Consider the following 26,001-nt stretch of genomic DNA (forward strand, 5'->3'; position numbering starts at 1 on the left):
TCGTGGATTTCGTGCATTTCCATGGATTAAAGTACAGTTCCTTTCTCAAAGGTACCCAGGTCAGTTCTCGGGCACGGGCAGCCTGATGGGAGGCGTGCTGAAGTCAACTGGAAGTAGGCTGTTAACTTTTAGTATGTTTTGGATCAGAGCTCAGGTGAATTCCTTTGTTCCTTGGAGGAGACACTTCAGCACTGTGTCAGAATAATTAAAAAAAGAAAAAAAATCTTTGCAAGACTTACTTTTTTTTAAATTTAAGCAGTGAGGGAAATTTGTAATTGGACATGGTTATCAAAATATGTAAAATGGTGCGGAGAAATGTGTTCTTATCTCATGTAATTGCTCTGTAATTGTTGGGGAGGGGAATCAGATTAAGGAGGCTAAGTATTTCCAATGCTGAAATTAATGTATTTTTGCAAATAGTGAATCTAAGTCTGCATTCCTTGAAGTCAGTGGGAGTTCATGTGTTTTGCAGAATTGGAGCTGGTATTTGCAAGCTCTCAGCTTTATGTAAGCAAGTTTTGAGTTTTTTGGCTTTTTTTTTTTAAGAGTAATCAAAACTTTTAATCAAAGGATTCATTTATGTTTAAAATATTTTTTGAAGTAGGAAGTGTTAATCTTGAAGTTATAATTTAATTTCTCTTGAGTTGTCTTTCTCTCCTACTCTTCATTATCTCTTTTAAAATTGAAATACAGAAACATTTCCATCAAGCTTAAGAATCAGTAAATTAGTGAATGCTTTTCATGCTTAAAGATTTTTTTTTAATTTGGTTTTGGTTTTTTTGTGTTCCTTGAGTATGTTGGTATGAAATTCACCAGCGCTTGCTGCATTTTGTACCTGAAATTAAAATATTTGTGTGGCACATTAGGAAAGCATTAACTAGCTTTGGTGATTTTTTTTTTTTTTTTTTTTGCCAATTACTATCTTTAAACTAAAATTTTGTACATATCAATTTAATTTGTGAGAGTAAGTTGTTCTTTAAAGCCTGTAACTCTTCTTAATTCTTCCAGGGATAAAAAGAGCAGGCAAACACATCAAAACTTGTGCTGTAGGTTATGGCATAGATGAAGATTAGATAGCTGAAAACCAACCTTCTGTGGAAGTTGTGCTTCACAACCATTATGGAACTTCTGAAAAGCATGCTACTTCCAGCAAAAATTGTCTCTTTGAATTTGGTACAGGAGAAGTATTTTTGCTGCTGTGGAAGCTGGTTCAGTTTTGTTTCCATGCTAACCAAATTTGCACTTTGTTTGACACTGTATGTGGTGCTCTTGCTGCTGGGGAGCTGCAGCAGCTCTAATGTATATGTAGTAGATACTGTGTCTGTGAAAGCAAAACCAGCCCTGGAAACAAAATAGTGATGGCTGAGTCCTATAAAACCTGCTTTGGAAAGTCCACGAGAGCAAAGGAGCAAAAGGAAATCTCCCCAGTTCTGTGAATGCAGAAATGGAGACATGGGAAGTGGTTTTCCTGAAACCATCCAGCAGTGACCTGCAGGTTGGGGACAGAAATGGGATTGTCAGCTCTGTATCGAAGCACTTTTACTATCAGTATCCCTGATTTTTGGTGTGAAAAGAAAGTTAATACTTATGCTGAACTTGCCAAAAATCAAATGCTTGTTACAGCAAGATGCACGTCCGACAGGGATTTTCATATCTTTGCAACCTTTACTGGTATCTTTCAGAACTGGATCTAACCTGAGACATTTAGTAAGATGCAAAGGTCATCTGAACAAGGCTGTTGCTGACTTGCAGTACTCTGAGCAATTTTACATTCTTAGCTAGGAGGGGTGGGGTGGGGGTGGTGTTGGGGAAGACACTCAGGGACTTGAAAATCACTCTTTCCAGCCCTTTCAGGACTGCAAGCAAAAGCTGTCTGTTTTATGTAAGCTAAAATTTCCTCCGTTCTCTTCTGTTTAAGCTGAAAATTCATTTTTAGACTAGAGAGCCCAAGATACCAAAGTTTAAAGATTGAATACTAAATTCAGAGGTAAAAAAACAAACCACTTAATTTTTGGGAATCAGGCACGGAATCCCAAGAATCAGATAAAAATGCTGCAGTTGGGAGAAAAGAAAATAACATTTTTCTGAAAGCAGGATTTTTTTTTGAAAATGTACCGGTGCTTATGGGGATGTTTAGAATGTCTCCAGACATAATATAGGTAGGGTAGGAGTGGAATAGTTGGAAATTCACAGAAAGTTTCAAGGCTACATAATAAAACAAAGGCAGGTCACATGGATGTTCACTTCTTGTAGGTGGAACCAGTGCTCCTTTTATTTCTGTTTTAATAGTGGAAGGAGCACTTGGGCTGTGCTTATTTATAATCATTGATCCTTAACTCCCATCCATATTCTCTGTATTTACACATGCATTCTCCCTCATAATGCGGAGTAGAGATTTTCTTTGTCCTTTAAGGACTTGTTTCCTCTTCAGTCATGCTTTCATTCACTTCCTTTTGGCTCTTTCTATTAACTCTAGCCTATTCTAATTCCTGCTTGTTGCTGCTTTTTACTCTGTTTTTCCTTTTCTCCCCAGCCCTTAATTCCTCCCGTCATTCTGTTCCTCCTTCCTTCCTGTCTCCTGCCAGTGGCTCAGATGGTTTTGAGTGACCAAGATGTGGGGATATTGCATGATGCATGTGGAATGGAGCAGTGCACTCAGAAAGTTATCCCCAGAAGTCAGTACTCCTTTCAGATTTCCCCACTGCTGGCAAACAGCTACCTTCATGTACTAGGAAGCCTTAGGAATATGCCCTCAAAAGATGGGGTTCCCTGTGGCACAATCCTGTGGAAGCCCTTCTGGAAGCAGGTGCTGTGCAGCTGGAGAGGACATGAAGCAGTAATGTGCACTTGTGTCATGAGGAAACAGAAATATGAACCAAACTGCTTAACCCAGCACCTTTATACTTCTGCTGGTGTAACTTGATTTAGTAAGTTAAAATGTCAGTGCTGTGGCTGTAGCACTGCTGTTTCCTTTCCCTGCCTTCTCTACGACGACACTCCAGGTTTTTTAGAAACATCCCCCAAAAGAGGGAAAGATCATGAAAAACGCTCTTAATTGCACGCAGTTTTTAATATTCCTGGGATCTGTTTTGAAGGGTGCATTTGACAGAGAGAAACCCAGCAGCCCCACACTGAATCCTTTGTCCTTCCTGCGGGGTGAAACAGAAGATAGCTTACTGTAAGTGTGGCTGCCTGCCAACCCGTGGCGCAGATTCTTTTTTTAATACTGTAAACTGGCAAGAAATCAAGAATTGCTGTTCTTCCTTTTATTTACTTTCCCTTCTGTATTAAAGAGCTCAGTAAATAAGAGAAAGTTAAATGTTGAGTGAAGGTTTCATACTGATTAATCATTAAATAGCAAAGAGTTATCTGTTCGGGGGGGCAGGATTTGCCCCCTTTTTTCCATTTCTCTTTGGTTGAAACTGGAAATATCAGTTGCTTCATCTGGAATAGATTATCACAGGGAAAAGTCTGTGCAGTTTGAAATGAGGACAGAGCAGAATGCATCCATCATGCATAGTTTAAAATAATCTGCAAGACTGCTTCTGATTTGATCCTTAGATGTACTTCCTCCCGATTTTCTTCAAAACTTGTGTTAATAATGAGTACTCTGTCTCTAGAAAAGGCTTTTTTGTAGAGTGTGCCCCCAGCCTCTGCTTGTAAGTATTTTCTTATTTGAACAACTAAGCTTCCTGAAATAGCTGCTGAGTTTTTTGTTTTGCTGTTATATTTAAAAGTGGTAGAGGGGTGTGGAGTTCCTTCTGCTGCTTCTCAAATCCAAGGCATGCCTTGCAAGCTACTTTGCTTTCACGCTAGAAAGGGAATTGGTGTTGCTGCTTTTCTCATGATTGTGTTGCTAAATTATTGGCAAAATTATCCCCAAGCAAAAAAAATGATGTTGGTATTGATATAGTGCACATTTGAATGATTTATCTTGAGAGAAATGTATTTCTGTGTGCATGATGCAGGAGGCCAAATTGAATTTAAAAATTACTGTTGCTGTTAAATACAGAGCTAATGTGAAAAATTAGCCTACAACAGATTGTTTTAAATCCCAAAGCATACTGTGGTTCATTCGGAGGTCAATCTTGCTCAAAACATATTAAAAATTCAATAATATCAATGTATATCTGCTGCTGACTTGATGAACCTACCGTATAGGTCACGTATGTACAGCTTTATTAAAGAAAACGTGGATTCATGTTTTGTTTCTTTTATACTTCTTGGCTAATTGGAAGTTAAGGTTTCTGAAAGTGATAAGGAATAGTTCTGCTTTAAAAGCAGTGGACTGTGACTGAAGAAATCTGGATTTGATCTGCCAGATTTCTTGAAATAACTGGCTCAAGTCATTAGTTATTTTGGGGGTTTTCTTTTGTTTGTTTGTTTTTTTCCCCTCTTAGTTCTTCATCTGTAAAGTGGAGATAATCCTATTCCTTTACCAGATGGCAGTATGTTATAGATAAATTAATGAATGTTTGTGGGACAAAGCAGTAGCATTTAATGGGTTCAGCATAAGTATTCACATTAATGATTCATGTTAAAGAATGATTGAAAAACTGCATTAACTCGAAAGTTCGGAGTGTCCTGTCCCAGAGGCAGAGGCTTAGTTTCCAATCTGCAATGCCCAAATGGGGGACACAAGAAATATTTATTCAGGAAATTTAGTAGTTTACAAGTTTCCTTCCTTTGGTTCCTTCCTTCCTTTAGCTAGAAAGAATTTTTTTTTTCCAGACTCTGCTGGACAAGTCTGGATTTCTGAAGTAAATCTCTTTGAATATAAAAGGAAAAGGCACATTTTTGTGGACATTTGTGCAGGTATCTTGCCACAAAAATTAATGAGTAAATAAACTATTTAAAGATGATTAAATTTGAGAGATGATCCAAAGGAATGAGAGCAACTTTTCTAAGCAATTAGTAAAAAACCCCAACTGTCTCCTGCAAAAGCACGGATCGGAAAATAACCATTTCAATTATAGCCATCAGAAATCTTCCCCCATTCTCATTTTTCTTTTGAATATATATCTTGAGCTTGTTCAAGATATGCAGGAAAGTTTTCTTGCAAAATGACAGGTAGAACTATCACAAACTTGTTACTATTTTAGGGGTGTTGGATAAGATGCATAATTATCTTGAATACAGTTTCAGTTTTGCTGCCTTTTCAGTGTAGCAAGCTACAGGGAAAATACAACTTCAGTTGTCGAGGATCCCGGACCTCAAAGGGAGAAATAAGTAGGTAACAACTCTACTTTCACTTGTGTTTTGCAGTCTTTATTTTTTATAAATGTGGTTGTTTATTTTAAGTGTAAGTAGCATTAGTTCATCCCTATTTTGTTATCCACATTGAGGGAAAATAAAGAAGTGTCTGCACAGAGTTGGAGTTACGTGGCCGTGTGACTTGAGAAGAGTCTACTAATATGTGATTCTCCTTTGAAACTGTGAGCAGATTATCTTCAATAACTAGCAGATTTCTGTATATATTTTTAAAATGCAGGAATAAGTGCTTGATATAACTATTACAGTGGGTTTATTTAATTAAAAACAGTGCACTGCAGTAGCATTTCAGAGTTACTCTTGCCATGTTCGGACAGTTCTCTTGCGGATCTCAAAGCTCGGGTTTTGTGCTCCTTTAGCTATATATTTGGAAGAAACAGAAAATAGTTTTATCACTTGCTTCCTACTGACATACTCAGTTCTTACAGTAACAATTTTCCTTGGCTGTTGCAGCATGTGCCAGGAGATTGCAGATCCTGTGTCTGTACTTAAGACTTGATACCTCAGAAACTGTCTTTTATCCAAAATGCCGGTAAGGCAATTACCATGAGTCAGACGAACCATCCACTCCAGGTTCCTTGTTATGGGTCAGGCCAGAGCAAGACCTTTTCTGGTCAGGGAGCCAGTCTGTGAATTAATGTCAGTGAGAATTACGGGTAAAATCCCCAGCCATGGCTACTGTCCAAAATCGGTAGCAAGACTGGTAATTTAAATGTCTGCCGCTCCTGGACAAAAATAAGCTGCTTGCCTCTCACTCTCTCTCTCGTCCTAACAAGACTGTTTCGGATTTGTCCAAGTAAAACCAAGAGAATAAATTTGAGGGGGAGGAGAGAGTGTGTCTTCCTCCTTTGCTTCAGTAACTTCATGTTTGTCCATGTTTTTTTCCCCAGCTCCTTAAACCGGAGGAAGAATGTCCCACTGATCGTCTCTCAGCAGGTCACGGCATAAGCTGCTCCCTGTTTTAGCCCTCCGATGAGCCCATATACCACTCGCTGTATTCACTCATTCCTTTGCCAGGTCACTCTTGATTTTCTCCTCTTGAACAGGGCTCAGAACAAGCCCAGTCCTGGCCAGCTCCTCACTCCCTCTCCAGAGCTGGGAGCTGCTGGGCAGAGTGACACTTGCAGCCTCGCGACCTCCGTGGCCGCCTGGTCTCCGCTGTGGCACCCGCGGCAGTATCAGCCACAAAGGGATTTTCTTTATTGCATTAAGCTTGCAGAGAGAAGATTTAGTAGGTGTGTCGCAGTGCCATTAGCCTCCTGTGACCTGGTGTCTCAGCAAATCCTTCTGTGGCTGTGAAGAATTTGTTTTAGTTTGAGCAAATTCATCTTCATTAGAGCCATTTTGAGGGAAACTGTTCTCTCTACCCACGGTGCCATCTTCTTAATTCTAGGTGGCTGGACCTACTGCTGGTATTTGAATCATTATGCTAGTCTTGAGTAACGTCCCATCTGGCAATGGAAAATTCAAAAATACAATTAATTCAGTTTCCTTATATCATATGGTTGTGAAACCCTTTCTAACAAACTTTCACACAGAAACAGAAGTTTTATTCTTGTGGTAATAATGTTCATAAAAAAATGTTTTGGTGTGCTTAGTGCAAAATAACATTACAACTTCTGGAGGACAACCACAAAATCTATTAAAAAAATAAATGTTGGCAGACACATAGGCAAAGGAAATCTATCAAAGTTTGTTGATGTTTGTCTGCAGTGCAGACCAGTTAACAGATTCTTTCCCTACGCAAACGAGCGGCATCTTGTCACAACACTTCAAAATCTTTAAATAACTTAAAGGCTCTTTTCTTTGATGTGAAGTTCACTTTGCAACACCTTGATGCCAGGGATGGTAGTCAGTTATTATCTTTATTACAGGTGTGGCCTTATTTAAATATCTGCATAAAATGTCTCATCTGTGGCACACTGATACTGCGTGAGCATTGCGTACCTGTTGTACGTGAGCCGCCTTCAGCTGGGGCGTGTTCAAAGTGAAGAACAGAAAATGTTTTACCATCCTTCAGATCCTAAATGGAGGTCTGCTGAAATGTCACTGGAAAAGTTGGAAGAGTCTGGGCCTAGCTTGGGGAAAAAAAGTAAACAAAATAGGATTTTTAGGTGAGGCGCAAGTAGGATTTGCCTGTACAAGAAGAAAAATGAGACCTGCTAGTTTAGACCAGCAGGTTGCCTCCTTGCCAAATTCCAGATGACAATGACTAGAAGTGACTTGGTCTGAGTCTTTTGGTGTGAAAATCCCTGTTTTAGCTGTGACTGCAGGGTTTTTTTGGGGGGGGGATTGCTCAATCGTAGAGTCATAGAATGGTCTGGGTTGGAGGCGACCTTAAAGATCATCTAGTCCTCTGCCATGGGCAGAGGACCATTCACTGACCAGGTTGCTCAAAGCCCCATCCAACCTGGCCATGAACACTGCCAGGTATGGGGCATCCACAGCTCTCTATGCAGCCTGTGCCAGGCTTCACCATACTCTGAGTAAAGATTTTTTTCCTAATATATCATCATGCCTGTGTAATTGGATTCTAAACAAATACACAGGAGACCTTTCTAGTTTCTTTGAAAAAATGGTCAGAGGAAGGAATATCAATGTCTCTGATAGATGGATGCTCTGCAGTAATGCCTGCTGCCCATTAATGAGGTCTGAGGTCCAGCCACTGCCATTGCTTTAAGGTGTTCACAGACCTTTCATAGACTTGACATGCATTAGCTATTGGATGAAATGTGAACCCTAAGTGAAAGGATGTACTGCTAAGATAACCTTTAATTCCCAGGTGTGGGAAGGATTTAAGACCTGTTCCCAGCATTTTTTTTTTTTTTTTTTCTTAGAGCAAATGTAAAAAGTTTTCCAATTAGCTCGACAGTTTTGGGGGGGGTGGTCTTACTCTGAAGTTTCCATTCTCCTTGTACATTGCTTAGGAAGAATAAGCACATAATTTTTTGGCTGTGGATGCCTGTTGATGGAATTTAATGCTGTTCAACTGAGATAATAAAAGGGTCAAATAATTTTGTGAACTGTTAAGTATCATTTCATCTTTTGTACAGTGACTGTGGTCCCTGGGGTTGAAGAACAGTGATTGTTATGGTTCTTTTACCATCTGGCACTGTGACAAGAATACCTGATCTTGTGTTGCTCTACATGATGAAAAAATAGGTAAATAAATAGGATTTATCAGTTTTCTTTACAAGGCTTTTCCACAGGGCAATTGATTTTATTTTAGTCTGTGCAAGACAGACCAAGAGAAGAAAAAAAGATTGTATTTCTCTCTCTTGCTTTCCCAAGTCCAGTGTAAATAAAACAAGACTGATATGTACTTACACATCTTTAAAATGCCTTAACAGTTTTTCTTTGGCTTTCTGAAGAGAAGATTCTGTTAGTTCTGAAGAAGGAATTTTTTTTTTCCAGTAATTTTGAATGCCCTTGGGCCCTCTTACGCAGAACTCTGTAATTCTTCTTCATGACAAGCACCTTGCACAAGGCTTTTTGGGGTGGGAACCTTTCTTTTTAATTAGGTTGCAGATGAAGGTTCAGCTCAGTCGTGTTAATGGTGGAAGTTTCTTTAGTGACTTTTCCCATCAATTGTATACTTTGTGTCAAGGTCAAAAGTATCACTGTTCTTCAAAAATGATCCTATAACCTTTTGTTTACGGAAGCAGTAGTCTCCTTTGGAAGAGGTTTATACAAAAGATTAAGTTGGTAGAATCAGGAATTCAAGATCAATCAAAAGGCTTTTTGTACATGTGAAGACATTCCATTTAATACTAAGTTGATATTTTCCACTTTGTGTGATTAGGCAAATGCAAAATTAAGTAACAGAAGTCAAGATCAGACACATTTTGAAGGTTTGTTTGTTTTTAAAGTGTATTGCTCTTTCTCGGAGAATATACTTCAGGTAAATATTAGATCTGTCTGTAAACTGGAAAATCAACTTCTCATCTTACTTAAAAGGTGCCTTTGTAGTAAAGGCAATATCATAACCTTAAAATAGTGTTTTGCATGAAGAGAAATGCAATGTCATGCTATATTTAACTACTTTGTAAGAACCAAGTTGTTGTGATGAGAAAATTTCAATAAAGTTTCTAATATTAAAATATATTTTGCAAGTCTATAACCTTCTTTGGCATTTATCATGTGGAATTATATACTAGTTGCCTTCTTGAAAGAAGGCTTAGAGCTGTGTCTTTAATAATTTTCAAAGTATGAATATAATTATAGGTTTCTCATTATAACAAAGGTACCAGTTGTGTTTTTTTTAGTGTAGAGATGGTTAAAAGCTGGTATACTGGTCATCACAGATCAACATATATGTATATTTGCAAGGTAAAAAGTAGCTGTTTGTTGCATGAAAGATAACCCAAGTAAAAATTCCTTAGAAGTGTACAGGTGAAAGTTTCCTCATGTCCATAGCTTTATGCCTAAAGGCCTAACTCTGTAGCTGTACCCAGAGAGCACTGAGCAGAGTGGGATGTAATTGAGAAGATGCTTCAGGACCAATCCTGTAGTAAGACCCAGCTCAGCCTCGGTCACCCTTTGGGGCATGGCACGTCCTGAAGGGCAGCTGCTGGATGCAGGAGGGGGTCACTGGTTCAGGGAAGTGGTCGGGCTTGCAGGGCAAGGGTGTGTTTCGTGGGGCACAGGTGTATGTGCATGAGCATTTTGGTGTGGGTTAGGAGTGTTCTTCTGAAGCAAGTCCGCTTATTGTCCTCGCTTCCTGTCGACGTGCGTGCGTTGCCGCACAGCTCCGAGCGCGCGGGCAGGTTTCATTTTGGGTGCCGCTAAACCAGAAGATGTTTCCACCTGGGAATACCCATTCAGTCAGCAGGACCAGTCTGATTCTAGCTGAAAGTGAAACCATCCCATCGAAGTGTGGACATTTGTCCTTGAGCTCAACCCCTGCGGAGCTGTGCTACGGCTGTTGTCACAGCCTGACTGCTGTCACTGTCCCTGTCCCGGCTGGAGACTAACAGCAGGTGCCTAGGGAAGACAGTAAAAGTGCAAGCACGTAGTAGTGCTTTCCCAATGTATTTTCCCAGCTTTCAGCAATCTGCATCTCACAAACTTCCTGAAGCAGAGATGGTATCTTTGGTTTAATAGCCCGTGATAGATTTTTCTTCCATTAGTTTGTCTTATTGTTTGTAAAACCATGTGCATTTTTATCATCCACAATATCATGTGCAGTGAGTCCTAAGGTAGAATAATGTACGTGTTAAGAAGTACCATTTTTTGTTTATTTTGAATTTGCTACCTGATAATTTCATTTGATGCTCCTTTGTTCTTATCTTGTAAGAGACAAATGATTCCTTTTCCACTGCCTTTATGGTGTTCCATTTATCACGGATCTCTTTGATACTACCTTGATTGTTTGTGTTCCAGGCTGAAAAATCCATGTCTGTTTAGTTCCTTGATCAGAACCCATTTCATACCTTTGATCATCCTTGTTCTTCTCTCTGCCTTCCCTTGTTCTTTGAGTCTTTCTGAGACTGGAGGACTGCATGCAAGCTAGATAACTTATTCAGTGTGCAGTGTGCTGGCTTGAGGGTGTATTCTGTGGTGGTCTACGTTTCCCATAATTTTTAACAGTGTTTGCTTTTTCTTTTGACTGCTGCTGAAACTAAATCGTCATTTTTTTATATATGTCTCTGTTGAACGCAAGATCCTTCCCTGTGGTGGTGACAGCTCACCCAGAGCCCGTGCTGTATTCATAGGGTTGGAGTTGTTTTCCTCCCCACCCATCCTCCCCACCATTCCCTACAATTCTTTATACCTGCCAACTCTGAGCTTTGTCTTCCATTGTACAATTTAGTCCTTTGCTATGTAAGATCAGTTGCAGTTCTCTCAGTAAGTCTCCGTTTGTACTGCTGTGAGCAACTTGGTATCAGTAGGGTACTCTCCCCGCACACCATTCTTCCCTCTTTCCCAACCCATTTATGCAGCTGTCCTACAAAACTCCTGTGGAACACTGGTAGCGACCTGTTTTCATAGAGAAACTGAATGTTTATTACCATCTTTTCATTCCCATCTTTTACCAAATTATGTATTTGTTTGGAGATCAAACGACTGGATTGATCCGGTCATGTTTGTCCTCACATACAACAAACAATTCTCTAGCAATGCTAATGGATTTGTGAGGCAATTGTTCAAATGCCATGTGGACTCTTCCCCAGCATGTGATACCTAGCTCTCTGTTCTTTGTAACAGTTCCTATCAATTTGCTCAATGCGTATGTCAAATTAATTGTTTTGTGGTTTTCCGATTCCTCCTGAGAGGCCTGTTAGGAGATTGGCAATGTGTGTTTGCTATCTCACACTTCTCTGGTACAGAGATGGGTCTGAATAAGATTACCATGAGCAGTAATAGCTCAGCTGTGTGTACGTGAGTTCCTGCAAAAGTTGAGGGAGCACCATCTCACACTTGTGATCTGTTACCATTCCTTTTGCCCACATTTCTCTGCTGACCTCTATCACTGATGCATACATTTCAGGCTGATTCTCAACCCATAGGCAAAAAAACCTACTCCAGTCAGGGGATCATCTACCTAGCTTCTTCCGTAGCAAGCACAGAGGGAAAACATCTTTTAGTTTTGTTGTTAGTGGCTTTTTTGGTTTGATTTGGTTTAGTTCTGTTTCTTCTTCAGCCTTTTTAGCTCTAAGTAGATTTATAGGCAGATCTGTGCCAGGGTTTCTTTTCAGACAGAAATAGATTATCCAAAGACAGAAGGGACAGACTTTTCTCTGTTGGGACAGTCCATCAGCTTCCTGTTCTCCTTAACCCCAGGCAGCAAGAAGGGACCAATGCAAAACTCAAGTCCATGAGTGAACTTCCTTCAGTGATGCAGTGGTGAGGCAGAGGAACTTGATAAACTTCTGAGTTGTTTGGGCATTTTTTGTTATTCATTGCTGTTTATTTTGAGTGGGTTGTTTGGGGTTTGTTTTTTTTTTTTTTTTTGGTTTTTTTTTTTTTTGGGTTTTTTTTTTTTTTTTTTTTTTTTTTTTTTTTTTTTTTGTTTTTTTTTGGTGGTTGTGCTTGTTTGGCTTTTGGGAGTGGTTTTGTTGTTTTTGTTTGGTTTTAATTCTCTTTAACATTTCCCCTAAAGACAGCTAGGAAACTAAACATGTCAGTTATCTTAGTGCAACTTTATGATTTCATAATTAAAGTCACAATGGCAGGAAATGGAGAAGTTTAGGTTTCAGTAGCAATATTGGCCACATATAGACTGTTTTAACTTCCTGCCTTTCATAATCAATTCTTGTTTATGTACTTTGTGACCTACATTAAGAGCCAAGAGTCTGGAAAAACGTGATGATTTTTATCCTAATGATGCTTCTGGGAAGTTGTGGGGAAAATAAATTTTTTTGGTTTAGAATTCAAGCACGAGAAGTTTAAGTGATTTGCTGTATTTTGTGTATGAAGCTGATGGAACTTGCAGACTTCTGAGTCCCACCCCAAGGTTAACATGCTTGGTTTTGTTTCCAGTAATATTTAGTGACTTTGCTGAGATTCTCTGTAAGAAACTTCCTTGTAAGCAAGGGAGAGCGAAGAGGAGAATAAAGGTGTTTGGATTATGAACGACTCTCCAAGGAGACCTGAAGGTTGAAGAAAGGGTGGATACTGTGAATTCCCTGGCAGACAAGGGTGTGGGCGTGTCTTGAGAGAGGTCGAAATTATCTTTGGGGAGACAGCACGTTGCTTAGAGATAACTGTGAAGCTTTGTCAAGGGGACCAGGTAAAAATGTGCTGTTCTATTATACACAAGGTCATTTCAAACTATGCTAATAAGTTAGAGATCATACACTGCAGGAAAGCAGGATAGGAAACCCCTTAATGTGCCCTGTGTGTTAAAGCAACAGGTATGGACAAAAAGGGAGGGAGGGAAAATAAATGGGTGTGAAGCACATTTTTGGTTCTGTTTTCAGCTAGCTCATTTAGAGAAGGCCTGTTGGGGATCCACATGATAGGAATTTGAGTTGTATTGCTTGTCACTAACAGCTGACAGGGCTGAAGAACCTGAAAGCAGAGAGATTTGTGACAAACTTAGAGCTGAAGAGTGAGGCAGAGGATCAGCTGAAGACTGGCTTTGAGGCTGAAATCTTCCAAGTTCAGAGGCTGTGCAAGAACTAAGGTTAACGTCACCAAAACCACTTGAATCTGTGAGGATTGGACACAAGAGGCAGCAACTGAAGAAACTGAAGTTGCAGGTTGCAGACCAAGGATGTTGGCAGATACCTGTGAGGAGGGTGTTTGTGCAGGGGGCATGAGGCATGAATGTACTCATCAGCCTAGACAAGAGAAGTGCTGGTCCTGCAGGAGGTGCTTGCAGACGCGCACAGCTATTTGAAGTCTCAGAAATTAATTGAACATTTTAATTTTTGTTTAGTTAATAGGTAATTTCTGCACTGTGTCAGTGTCAATGGTTAATTACTTGCACATTTCATTAGGAAAGCAAAAGGAGATTGTGCCTGGTCCTTGGCATGATCTGGTTGGTGTTGGCTGTCATGCTGTGCTGAAGACAGTATTGCTCTTCTGCCTTAATATATTGTTAATACTGCACATGGGTCTGCCGTGGCTGGGATATTCAAGTCGCTGTGGGATATTTTTTTTTTACAGTTGTCCCATAGTTGTAACTCAGCAGTGAGTATATGGTCCACAGAGCTGTTGCTTTTCTGTCTTCTGTTGTTTTCAAGTAACCTCAAGTGTGACTCCTTTATATTATGAATGGTATATATTTCCGGTTGTGATGTAATGGTTTGGCCAATGGCTGAGATAATGAGCTGAAGGACTCGAGCTGATGATCTCATCTTTCAGCCCGCCAGACTCTCTGAATTTTTTTTGCTAATCACTGCTCATAATGAATACTCACTTACATAGAATATTTCTTGGTACTTCAAAATTTTTCATATTAAGCATGGGGTGAATTTAGTAATGAATCAAATGGGACTTTTTATTATTTGAAAGAATTTTCTTGTACCATTTTAAGGTGGGTTGTTTCTCTGATTTCTACTGTACTGATACCTTCCTTGATCCCTCCATAGCTTTAGAGAATTCTTGAGCAGTGAAGGCCAGGCATAGTGTTTGATGAGGGGAAAAAAAAGGTTTGCTTCTGAGCAGAGTTTAAATCTGATTATGCAGACCCTCTCAGTGCACTAAAACTGCTATATGGCATGTTTCATGAAAGTAGTATTTTAGTAAAGGAGGATCTTGTGTGACATTGCTTTTCATCATTGCTGCAAAACACTGACATTCCTCCTTGGGTGAGAGCCACAGCACACAGATTTGTGGAGTGAATGCTTATAAAACCGGAGTTTTCAGGTACTTGTGGGGGCTTTTTTGTTCATGTTTATTTTTCTGGAGTTGGCTGGATCAAATTGATTTAACTCTGCATGTAGTATGTAGATTTTTAGGTATATTAAAGGTCTGTATTCATCCCACGGGTGGATTTTTGACTGAGGCACCCAAGTTCACAGTGCAGCTGCTGTGGTCTGCATCTGTAATCCATAGAAGCTGGGGGGTGCTGCCAGAGGGTAATTTGCAGGTGCCTTTGTTTCTGTTCTCAATGCACAGATAACGAAGAAGAGAGCAAATATCTTCCCTTCTTTTTTAATTCTGAAGTGCTGTCATCTTTTCAGCAGTGGGGTTTGGCATCCTACCTCCAGAGGGGTTTTGCTCAGTCACAGCCTAGTCTGTGTAGGATGCTGTTCTCGTACTGTTGTTTTTTCTTGTTAGAGCTTTGATAATGTGACTGTCAGGTTGGCATCTCGCTCTATTTGGTATCTACAACCAGCAGAGCTTCATTTTTGCATCTCTGTCATGTACTAATGAACTGAGTCTTGAATTCTGCTGTTGCTCCTTGAAAACTAAGTGCCAAATTTGTTTCCACACAAAGCTCCTTCACTCAAGATGTGAAGCAGATTCAGATGTGCTAGCAAATACACTTTGTAAAGTTTGTCTTTCTCTCCTTTCTGGCTAGTGATGGAAAAATTCGATTGCAAACCACTTTCTGGCTATGCAGACTTCATCCATACAGAGGTTTGGAAGAGCAGTAGGGTGGCTTTTTATAATCAGTAAATAATTTCAGTAGCATATGGCACTTGGAAACTTTAAACACTGATAAAATACAAACTTCCAAAAGGCGCCAATATAAAGAGGGATGTTAGCTTCCAAGTAATTTTGCCCTTGCATTTGTTCAGAAATTGTAATATTCAGGAACAATGCCTCTACTGATTGTGTGTTACAGCTTGCTTTGTTTGTGGCATGCTCTACAAACGTGGCTGTGTGACATTTGTAATGGGACTGGACTTCTCTAATTTTGCTGCTCTTTCTAAAAATGACCATTGAAAACACCTTAAGGGAGCGTGCAAATAGCCTTGCTGTTATCAAGTGACAAGTCTGGTGGTAGTCCATGTTGCTTTTAGAACTGACTGAGGAGAGGATGACATGGTTTAAGGTCGGTTGTTTAAGGTGTTAGAAGAGTTGGGCTACAGAACATGGAAACATTCTTTGAGAATTGAGTTGTTGATCCATATCAGGGGCTACATCCTCAGTACTGCTTCGCTACTTCACTGGAAACCAAGTGCTGATATTTTGGGATATAACACGTTGCCTGTTTTTACCTCCTTACACGTAAGCTACTTGTATTTGTTTTAGCTAAATTAGCAGATGAGTTTAGCCTGCCCTTTGTAGTCACCCACCACCTAGACATACTCCCAATTAATTGAGAGATGCAAGGGTGGAGTAATTCTCTCCTTACACTGCTTGTGCTTCTGACTGATTACGTTTCTGTAATTATTTACAATTATATGAAAATTAAACGGTGTGAGAGGCCTAATCTCACGTAATGTAGTCAGAGCATTGGACCCAGGAACCAGCCATAAGGCAATTATTCAGCTCTTGGATGAAGAATTGTGATTTCTCTTCCTAGATCTCAGTACCGGGGGTAGGAATGATGATGGCATAATGAAAGTGCAAAAGTTTGCCTCTTGGCTTGTAGCTGATGAGGTTTTAATGTACCCCTTTGATAGACAGAGGAACAGAAAGCTTTATAATTTTGACAGTGGTCTTTTATCAGATTTTATAAAAGAGATGGCAGGACAGAGTTACCTCTAGTAGGAGAGAACTGGGCTTGGTTGCTTGAAAGGTCTTTCCCTTTGCATTTTCTGTTTCTGGCTAGAGGAGAAAGCTGACCGGCCTGCGTGAGGGAGGTTGGTGTTGTCAACAGAGAGGGCCTGTGAGAGGGGAGCTCTTCTTTTGCAGAGCAAAATGGAAGTTTTTCCACAATTCCCTGTCTGCTCCATATTAATATACACTCGATATAATAAAATAATTTTCATGATTTTATGGGGGAAAATTATTTTTTCAAATATTTATAAAGGCCATTTGCCATTTAATTATCCAAATATTCTGCTTACATTAGTCTGTAACTCGGCTTAGTCAAGAAAGATTTGCCAATGCAGAGAAGGAGCACTGAAATGCTAAAAAATATCTGAGCCTGGTAATAGCCAGTAGAAATAAAGCTTAACTGCACCTTACGTTAAATAACATAGAGTTTGAGACTATTAAAATATACTATTCTATCTTATTTATTTTCCAAGGATTTGTATTTGCTCCTGGATTTTGTTCTCTTATAGGTCATTGAAAGTTCCTTAGAAGTGTTTTTAGGTTTGCTATGTTGAATTCAGATATAAATCTCAATGGAGAATAATGGTGCTTCTATTATAATAGTGATATCCCCCACAAATGGAAGTTTTATTCCTTACCTTAAGGGACTTTGACTTTATTCATCAGTTTATTATACTTCACAAATTTGCTTCTTATTTCTTTTACAGGGATCAATTAGGAGCTGAATTTTGTCTTGAAATAACAAAAAAATAAAATATTTTGAGTGCTCCTAGGTGTCACTTTGTTTGCTTATGTTATGTGTGTCCTTATATATTAATATATATATTTTATAGTAATATAGATAATTTCATAAATAAAAGACACATTTCAAATGATATAAAACTTAAAATGATATAAAACAGTAATGCATTTAAGAGTAGTGAATAAACAGTTGTATTTGCCAAGTAAAGGGAGGATATATGATGTGATACTGCTGTGTATGTAAAAGATATTTTAAAACTTTCAAGTAGCATTTGCACTGTTTTGATTTCAGTAGAAGGTCAAATGAGTTTTAAAAGAAAAAGTTCACAGTATTTACCAAAATGTTGATCTTTCTAATGGAATGCATTTGTGTAGTTTGTAATACCTATTCTTTATTCCACTGAATATTATATTTAAAAGGATAAAATGCAAATGCATAAAGAAAGCACACAGTCAAAATGGTAGGAAATATTGCTATTTGGGTAAACTAAGAAAATATTTGCATTCGCCACTTGCGAAACATCACTCTTTTACCAAAAAAGACGAAAACATACTATCTGAGTCATTGTACTGCAGTTGCAAATATAACATTTTCTGTTAAAAGTGTTTAACAGGGAATGTAGGAGCTACGAAAGTTTTTACCAAGAAAAGAACATCACATAAGGGTTAATGACATGATGGATAAAATATTAGTTCGTAATGCTCTTTATATAATAAAGATACCCTTTGATATGACAAAAAAATAACTGAAAGTTAATCTTGAGCCTCATCTGAATAAAAATGCAGCTTTGCTCCTTATCACTTCGGTAAAAGCTTTTTAACGGAATCCAAATTCTTTTTTTTGTTTTCCTTCGTGTAGCAGAGGGAGCTTAGGATATACTTGGAGACTGAATTAATTTTTCATGGCAAAAGCTAAAGTTGAAATAAATATTTTTAAAAAATGAAGAACCAACCAACATTCTTGGGTTATATGTGAGATGTTTTAGGGTATATTGTTTTGTTTTGAGTTCAGGTTTTGCCATGTAGCCAAGTCTTGTCTCTTCCAAGTCATATTTGCTCTTACTTACTGACTGTGATGAAAGACACAAAAGATCAATATGCTTCCATATGAGAACTTGCTGGCAAAATAAGAGCAGCCTTTGGCCAGAGTCTGAGCCCCAGCTGTTAGGTCATATCTAAACTCATTGGGGGAAAAAACTGGAGGTCAGTTTTCAAAATACAACGAACCCATAAGTAAGCTTATTAGTTACTTGTATTTTAACCTTTTGAAGTAGACACACATTTTTGGGAGGATTGGCTTCTTAAGAGCTCCTCTTAAAACTTACTCCGCAATATAAAGATGTAGAAAGACATTTATTGTGTTTCAGGGCTGTATTAAATACTTCACTTACAAAAAAACCACAGAGATAAAATACCAACCCAGTGTAATGTTTTCATGTCATTTGGTCCCCACATGTATGTAGGCATACAGATACTGCTGGTTTTCTGGCTAGTATTTCTAATGTGGTTTTCAAAATGGAGTATAAATACAGGAGTATTTTAATTTTTCATGCTGTTTCCTGTGTCTAATCCCATGGGATGCGATGTAGAACCGCTAGTAAAGTTCGTTTGTTTTTGTAGGCTTGGTGGGGAGGGGCAGGGGGGAGGTTAGGTGGGGGTTAGTTGCATTTCCTTAAGCATTGTTAACTATGTGTTTAAATGTTGGAACTGGGCCACAAAATTCCACCTCATAATTACATTTGTGGTTTAGTGGCAGAACATAATACCACTGCCTTTAATAGCAGATAGGGGAGAAAACACTTAACAGCCCCCTTGTCAGTTTGTGAAGCACAGGCCTCAGGGATAAAGGCCTAGTTTTGGATACAAAAATCACATTCCTAAATTTATTTTCAGTGCTTAAAGGAGATAATAGAACAAATGGTTGATTAATAAAGTAATTTTATGAAAGTTTGTTTGTCATATCTTAATTCTGGGTTATACAGTAATATATTAGATTAATAATAATGAGAAGGAGGCTGTGTTGCAGTAGTTTGAGTTGTTGACTTTTAGATTAGTTCTCTTCTGTTTAGACAAAGAAGTAGCATCATTGCAAATGCTGGAAAATGTATGTTCAGAGTAGTACTCTTGAAACCCCGTTACTAATACTATATATGATATTAGTATCCTTTATTTCCTTGCATTTAATATCTGGATGTGGTAATTCATTACACTCTATGTCTCTAGCTTAGCAGCTGTAGGGAACACAGAACATCAAGCCACCAAAAGTTTTCCTGCATTTAATGTGTTAGCAGCAGCCACGCCACATTCGGTAGGAGCCTCCCAGCTGATGCGCCAGAGGGGGAGCTTCCAGAGATGTTGTGATCTCACTCACCTGCAAGTCAGATTACTTCCCTGGCATGTTCTGGAGCCAGCAAAGATATGCATTCGTAATAGAATACAGAGAGCTATACCAAAGCAAGAAGTTAAATAATCCCCTAGGGTATATTGGTTGCACAAGTCAACTCTTTGTGGATGGAGCAGCTCCATCCATGGGAATCCGAGGGAATTAGTTGCCATTCCTAACTCTACAAACCAAAACCAAAACCTACAAATGAGAATGGGTCTTTCTGTCCCAGCGTGTTCCTGTTCCAAGAGCCCAAGATGCAGCAGGAGCCCAGTGTTGATGGAAGAGCAGATGATGAGTTCTGCACACAGATTTATTTTACTGGGCTTGTCTGATGAGCTCATCTCAGGTAGGACAGTTCCCTCTTCTGTCCAGGCATTAGTAAGTATCCATTAGTTACTTTTAAAATGCCAATTAGAAACTAAGTTTTCAGGGGCCAGTGCTAACTTTATTTCTATTAAGGTGTGATTAAACAAATCATTCTTCGTGTAGGTCTCTATCAGAATTAATGAAAAAAGAACGATGAACTTAATGCTATCCTATATCTGTTAATGTTTTTAGGATTATGTTGTTTTCACACTTTAGGCAGGTCTTTACCTTTGTGTTACTACAGCAACAGTCTTTATCACATTCGTATCCAAGGATGGATTCTTAGGATCTAGATTTTCAAGATACCCAGACACCTGCAGATGACAACAGTCGTGGTCAAATTTTTTTAAGGTATATAAGCAGAGTGGATGGGCTTATGCGTGGTTGAGTATCTAGCCCATTTAGACTTTTTTATTCCCTATATATGCATTTTTAGGTACTGAAAAAACTTGAAAATCCAGCCGTAGAGGCCACATGGAAGCCCATTAAACTTTCCAGCCAATGTTTGTTAAATACTTTACTTTTAGCAGGGAGCAGTGTCAGTCTTTGTACCACCAGAACTGTTTGGCCTTGCTTTGGGAGATGGGCTAGAATATTCTTTCTCCATGTGAAATGTATTTTTATAACAACAATGTGAATTTACTTGGGAAAGCACAAGTTGCTGTTGGATTTGAGGCGTAGTTTACCCCAGTCTGGGCTTAATTCAGCATGTAATTAAACACATTTTTAAATTTAAGCGTATGAATAGTTCTAATTAAATTAATGGGTCTCAGTGCAGTTGCGTGATTCTGCCTGCCTGAAACAGACTGTGGGATTAGGACCTTCATTTAAAGATTGTGCTATACAGAGTGCCAGAGTTCATCCCTGCTCTTACTAGAAATGTTAGACTATTGTAACATCTGACAACCAATATTCCTGTTAAAGAGAAATGCCAGTTTTTTGTAGCTTTTCTGAAGAATTTTACCTATTGGTTTATACAGAGGGTTGGGAAAGCAGGAGTGATAAGTAATAACGAATGTGGTTTTGTGGTTTCCAGTCTGCCACATCAATGCTCTCTCTGAAAATGAGTTTGGTTTGCAGCAGGCACTGCATATTGTAAGCTGTTTCTGAGGCAATATTTAAATGTACTTCCCTGGCAGCATAGAAATATAAATAAACATGCGGTGTTAACTTGTAATATTACTAATCTAAGTGAACTTCAAAAGTAGCTTACCAAAACTACAGCGTTATTTTTGTTGGATTTCAAAGGAGATGTGCTGTACAGATAGCAATGTTTTATCAATCGCACAATGAAATCAAAGTGGAAACAGCGTTTGAAAAAGACTTGTAGAGTTTTGTAGTGATGTACTAATCCATTCAAATTTTATTGTTAGCATCTGTACTGAGTGATTGGAAGAATTACCACATTAGGGGCCCTTGAGACAAGTATTATTTACATTTGTGTCAATGAATTTGATAAATATATTTTAAAATTCAGGGAATCGTGTAGTTAAGCTATTAATAAAAGTTAAATAATACTAAATGTGAGAATATGATATTACTGCTTATCCTTGTTATTGCTATTATTATTATTGTTTTTATTATCATCATAATTGTTATTAACATTATTGTTATTATTGTTATTATTAAGATAATATTCCGGATAAACATCCCCATGTTGTTTAGCTACAGCTTCTGCATTTATTAAATGATAATGATATTTGTGAAGAGCAAGGAAGAGTACATTATAAATTAATTAGCAGATAGATGATGTCCTTCCTCCATTTCAGCCATCTCACAGATTTGCTGTTGACGTCGCTCAAAGCTGTATCTTTGCTGCTGATACAGTTTTCCTGGTGTGTCAGGGAGTTTGTGGCAAACTGTTCTAACGGAATTTCCCTACACATGGTGGCAGTGTGGAAGATCTCACCACACAGAAACAATACTTGCTCTATTTGCTTTTTGTTTGATAAGCCACAGTGTAAAGAAGCGGCCTTTTTTTTGTTGTTGTTTTGGGGCTGGCATTTTTGTGGTCATGCTCACTGATGAATAAGGTGCCTGTTATTTGTGTGTATTTGTAGCATGCAAATATAACTCTGCTGTCACACTTAAAAGAGGTTGTTTTTATGTCATTGTGATCTTTTTCGTTAGCAGTGCTACCTGACCGGGTAAGTTAGGCTTGGAGTGATTAACTTCATAAACATTGTAAGTGTGTGTGTTCTTCAGCCACAAGTCTATTCAAGAATTAGAGAGTACTGAAAATCACACACACTGATGCAGGTAGGATGCAGGATTTCCACACCGTTGTTCTGCAGAGTGGCACTGCGTTCACAACATTTGCAGTGCATTAAGAAAAGTGCTTAACTGAATAAAATTAATTTTAAAAGCTGTCAGAAATGACGAGATATTTGCCTGTTTTTCTCCACCACTTCTGGGTGTCTTAAAGACCTACCTTGCTGACATTTTAAAATAAAGCTAAGATATTCAATGGAGAAAATGCTAATTTATGCTATTTGTGCTTTATGTAGGAAAGGGTATCTCTTTCAAAAGGTTACATTTACCAAAATCCTTACAACATGAAGGGTTTTTTGTGTTGCTGAATGGGGTGAAGACACCCCAGGAAGGGGGGACCCGAGGAGATGCCTGTGCAGCTGTTGCCAGCTGTATGTTTGGGCAGCACTAAGACAGGGGGACCTGCACCCCACCATCGGTCTTTTTGCCAGTGAAGTCATGGCTGGCCAGAAATAATTGCCTATAACACAACAGCACATGATCCAAAACCTAGATGGATTTCATAAACAGTTATAACAGTTACAGTGGTGTTTCTGCATTTCTTTTGGATTTTTTTTTCTGTTACTAAAAGTCTATTGATGCAGTCAATGCATATTTTGAAAATAAGCCCTTTAAAGAGAAAATGACCATGGCAAGATTAAAGACTTGTACTGTTCAGTGGACTCGTTCCTTTGAGAGACATATCCTAATAAGAGCTGTCCAATTAAGAAATTTTGTGTGGTTTGCAGGGAGACTGGTTTATTTCATTTTATTTTCAATAGAAAAATGAATGTATTTCTGTGGTGTGTTTTATGGGATGAGCAGACACATGTTCCTTTTCTCAGAAGTCGTCTTTGTGGCTTTGTGAGAGGGCTGTCTGTATAACATTAGAATACAGAAAAAAAATACCTTAACAGTGAAGTTTGGTCTCGGTGCAAATATCTACAGAGTAATCATGTTTGCTGCCTACATTGTATTTCCTGTGGTTGTCTGTTAAATTATGATCTCTGTCACGTAGTGTAGAAGTACCAATTGCTTTCATATGGTAATATGGAAAAGAATCATAGTTAAATGCTTCTTTGGCACTTACTCTTGGAAATACATGATTGTGTAATTCCTTAGGAAATTTGAGTTGTGTCCTTAGGTATTTTAGTTTTTCTCTTTTTCTGCACTGTTGAACATCTCAGTAACTTACTTCTCTCACAGCCCCCCTTTTAGCCCAGTTAAGATGTAGATCTTTCCTTCTTCCACACACCCTTGTGTTTCAGGCTACTGAGTAATTGAATGTTGTGCAAGTGTTTTTGCCTCCCCTCCTCTTTAAGAGTCTCTCAGGCAGAAGCTGGGACAGAAGAGCCCCAATTTCACAGAGGGAGCCTGGCCTTTCCTCCCTTTCCCCCAGCAGATCTGAGAACTGGGCTCAAAATAAGGTTGAGAAGGAGCTCGGTGACCTGAACTTTTCTCTCCGTGCTTTCTTAAAAATACATTTCTTCTACCTCTCAGCTTCTTAGATCTGTGCTAACCAACTGTGTAGCTTTGGTAGTTGTCTTCTTGAAGACTGAGAATGTTGAAAGTAGGGCACACCTCGCTCCTGGACAGAACCCTCTGTGTATGTGAAGGAGCAGTGTAGTTTAGCACAGCTCTGAGTCCAGGATGGAGAATTACTGAAATAGGCGGCACCAACTTTGAAAATTGGTTTGTGTTCTGGAATTTTCAGCTGTAGAAGTTCATCAGCCTACTGGTCTTGCCTGCTGGTGTCTTTCAACCATTAGCCCGCAGATCCAGCATCTTTGTCGTCCCGTAGAAAATTATTCTGTAAGCGTTTTGATTACTCTCTCCTGAGAGATTGCAAGCGTCTCCCATGAATGAGCAGATAGAAATGATGTAACAGATACTTAATTGCCTAAAAGCCTACAGAAGGTTTAGCAAACTACCGAAAATTCAACAGTGAAATAAATAACTGGAAACATTACACTTTGGTGCACCTGTTTTATTTGAACATAAAGTTACTGTTTTGAAGAGTTTATGTCTATAGTTTAAATTGCAATATGTAAAACTGTTTTGTATTAAAAACAAAACAGTACATTCTCACAAACTGGGCATGTTACACCAGAACTTTGACTAAGCAGTGATTCACAGCTATCCTCAAAAAACTGTGTCATGAGAAGTTGTAAAAAAGTATCCTACAAAAGTTTCATTTGGCAAGCAGAAAAAGCTCTGCTACATTAAAATTTGTTTCTAAGTTCTGTCTAAAATGTATGTGTAGTGTTTTTGTAGCATATGCTGTAGTTCAACTGTATTTTTAATAGCTTTGTAACTGTTTTTCTCTCTACTTTGCCATATGAATTCTTTTCAGTTTGAAAACTGTTATGCTTGCATTCATCCCAAGAAAGGAATTATTTTGGGAAAGTTGAGAAAAATGTGTTTAAGCATTCTGTGAGAAAAAAACCCCAAAAAACAAAAACCAATCAGTTTGAGTCCTTAATGGTTGTAATTGAAAGTTTCAGGGAATAAAAGAACAAAGTCTCTGGCCCTCCTGGGGCGGAAGGACATGGGATGAAGCACAGCTATGGGTGTGGTAGAGCTTTGGTCCAGGTAGAAGGAAAGTCTCTGGGTGCTGTTGTAGGTCAAGCCCTCACCACAGCAATCTTGATCTCCAGTCTGAGAAAGGGCCAGGACTGGCAAAGGAATTTTGTTTGGCATGGGCTTAACATGAATGAACTTAGGCAATCTTCTTTTGGGCTGTAAGTTGTGAGGAGAGACTCCTTCACCACGAGGATTTCTTCTTTTGTGTGCTGCCATACAAGGATGTAGGAAAAACCTTCCAAGAATCCAAGGAAAATCATGTCCAGGGGTCATGAATAATTAAATCTGTAGCCTCTGAACCGCCATTGGGTTTCTTGATTTTTCTTCTCCTTTTTGAAGTTTTTTGGATGTTTTCTAAGGCCCCTCTTTTAAGACACACTGCAGTCAGGAAAAGTGATGTTAATTTCCATGGGAATTTTCCCCCTCAAGGTTCCTCTGGAAGATGATGTCCTTCACAGCCTCCCTGGTCACCCTGCAGGTGCCATGAGAACCAGTGTAGGAATACACACCAGTTTGCCCATGCTATTGATCAAGCTTAAGCAGAAAAGCCCAGGATAAACACACAGATGCGAGGAGTTGCTGTGACATCTGATGGCTTTAGCTCAGGTCTGCTGTCAGCCCAATTCAATTTGATGCTTTCAGTGTACTTGGGGAGGGGGGGTGGGAGAGAAGTGTGGCTAGCTGGAAATAGGCTGCATAGGGGAGAAGACTGTATTGCAGGAGTGATTGCTTTCTAAATAAAGAATTTCTGTCTCTCTTGGGAGAAATCAGGAAAAGGACCATAAAGTTCCTGTTGTCCAGCAGAAGAGAACCATCTGCTGGAGTTATGAACAGCTGGCCGTGTTTAATGGCCAGTGGTTGATGGTCTCGGCTCTAGCTGGCAGGAATTAGTTTATTCAGTGCAGGTGATTGAAAGTGTACTATAACACACCAGAAACAAGAAAGGGAAAAAAGAAAAGTGGATAAAAACTGTTTAAAAACAATGATATGGTTCCACAAGGACAGTATTTTTCTATTCCATTTTTTTATTATAAAGTTCTGAAATTGTTAAAAGGCACTTGCACATGCCATGTCATGATGTTGGTGAGTCATTAACTTCATCTTCAGAGAGAAAAATGGTGTTTTGGCACTTCCTTGCCTTTTTCCTTTCTTTCTCTGTGGTTTTCCGTTTCTATTCTGCAAACAGTTAGGATGAACTAAAGCATTCTCTGTTTTCCACTAGGTCTCATTTGCTACAGCTTTCTGCCTTTAAATTACTTCTGAACCACAGAATCTGGCAGGGC

The 26,001-nt window shown here is 38.9% G+C and overlaps 1 protein-coding gene and 1 long non-coding RNA gene across 4 annotated transcripts in view; both read left to right on the forward strand.

Moving 5' to 3' along the window:
- The window catches only part of NR3C2 (nuclear receptor subfamily 3 group C member 2), a 191,029-nt gene that overhangs the window by 34,167 nt on the left and 130,861 nt on the right, over positions 1 to 26,001 (forward strand). The window lies entirely within an intron of this gene.
- LOC120409874 lies at positions 3,575 to 7,604 on the forward strand. The gene is made up of 3 exons (XR_005601721.1): positions 3,575 to 3,659; positions 5,163 to 5,229; positions 6,162 to 7,604. It is a non-coding gene; the product is annotated as an uncharacterized LOC120409874 (long non-coding RNA).

This window comes from Corvus cornix, chromosome 4, assembly GCF_000738735.6.
Source record: "Corvus cornix cornix isolate S_Up_H32 chromosome 4, ASM73873v5, whole genome shotgun sequence".
Classification (NCBI taxonomy): domain Eukaryota; kingdom Metazoa; phylum Chordata; class Aves; order Passeriformes; family Corvidae; genus Corvus; species Corvus cornix.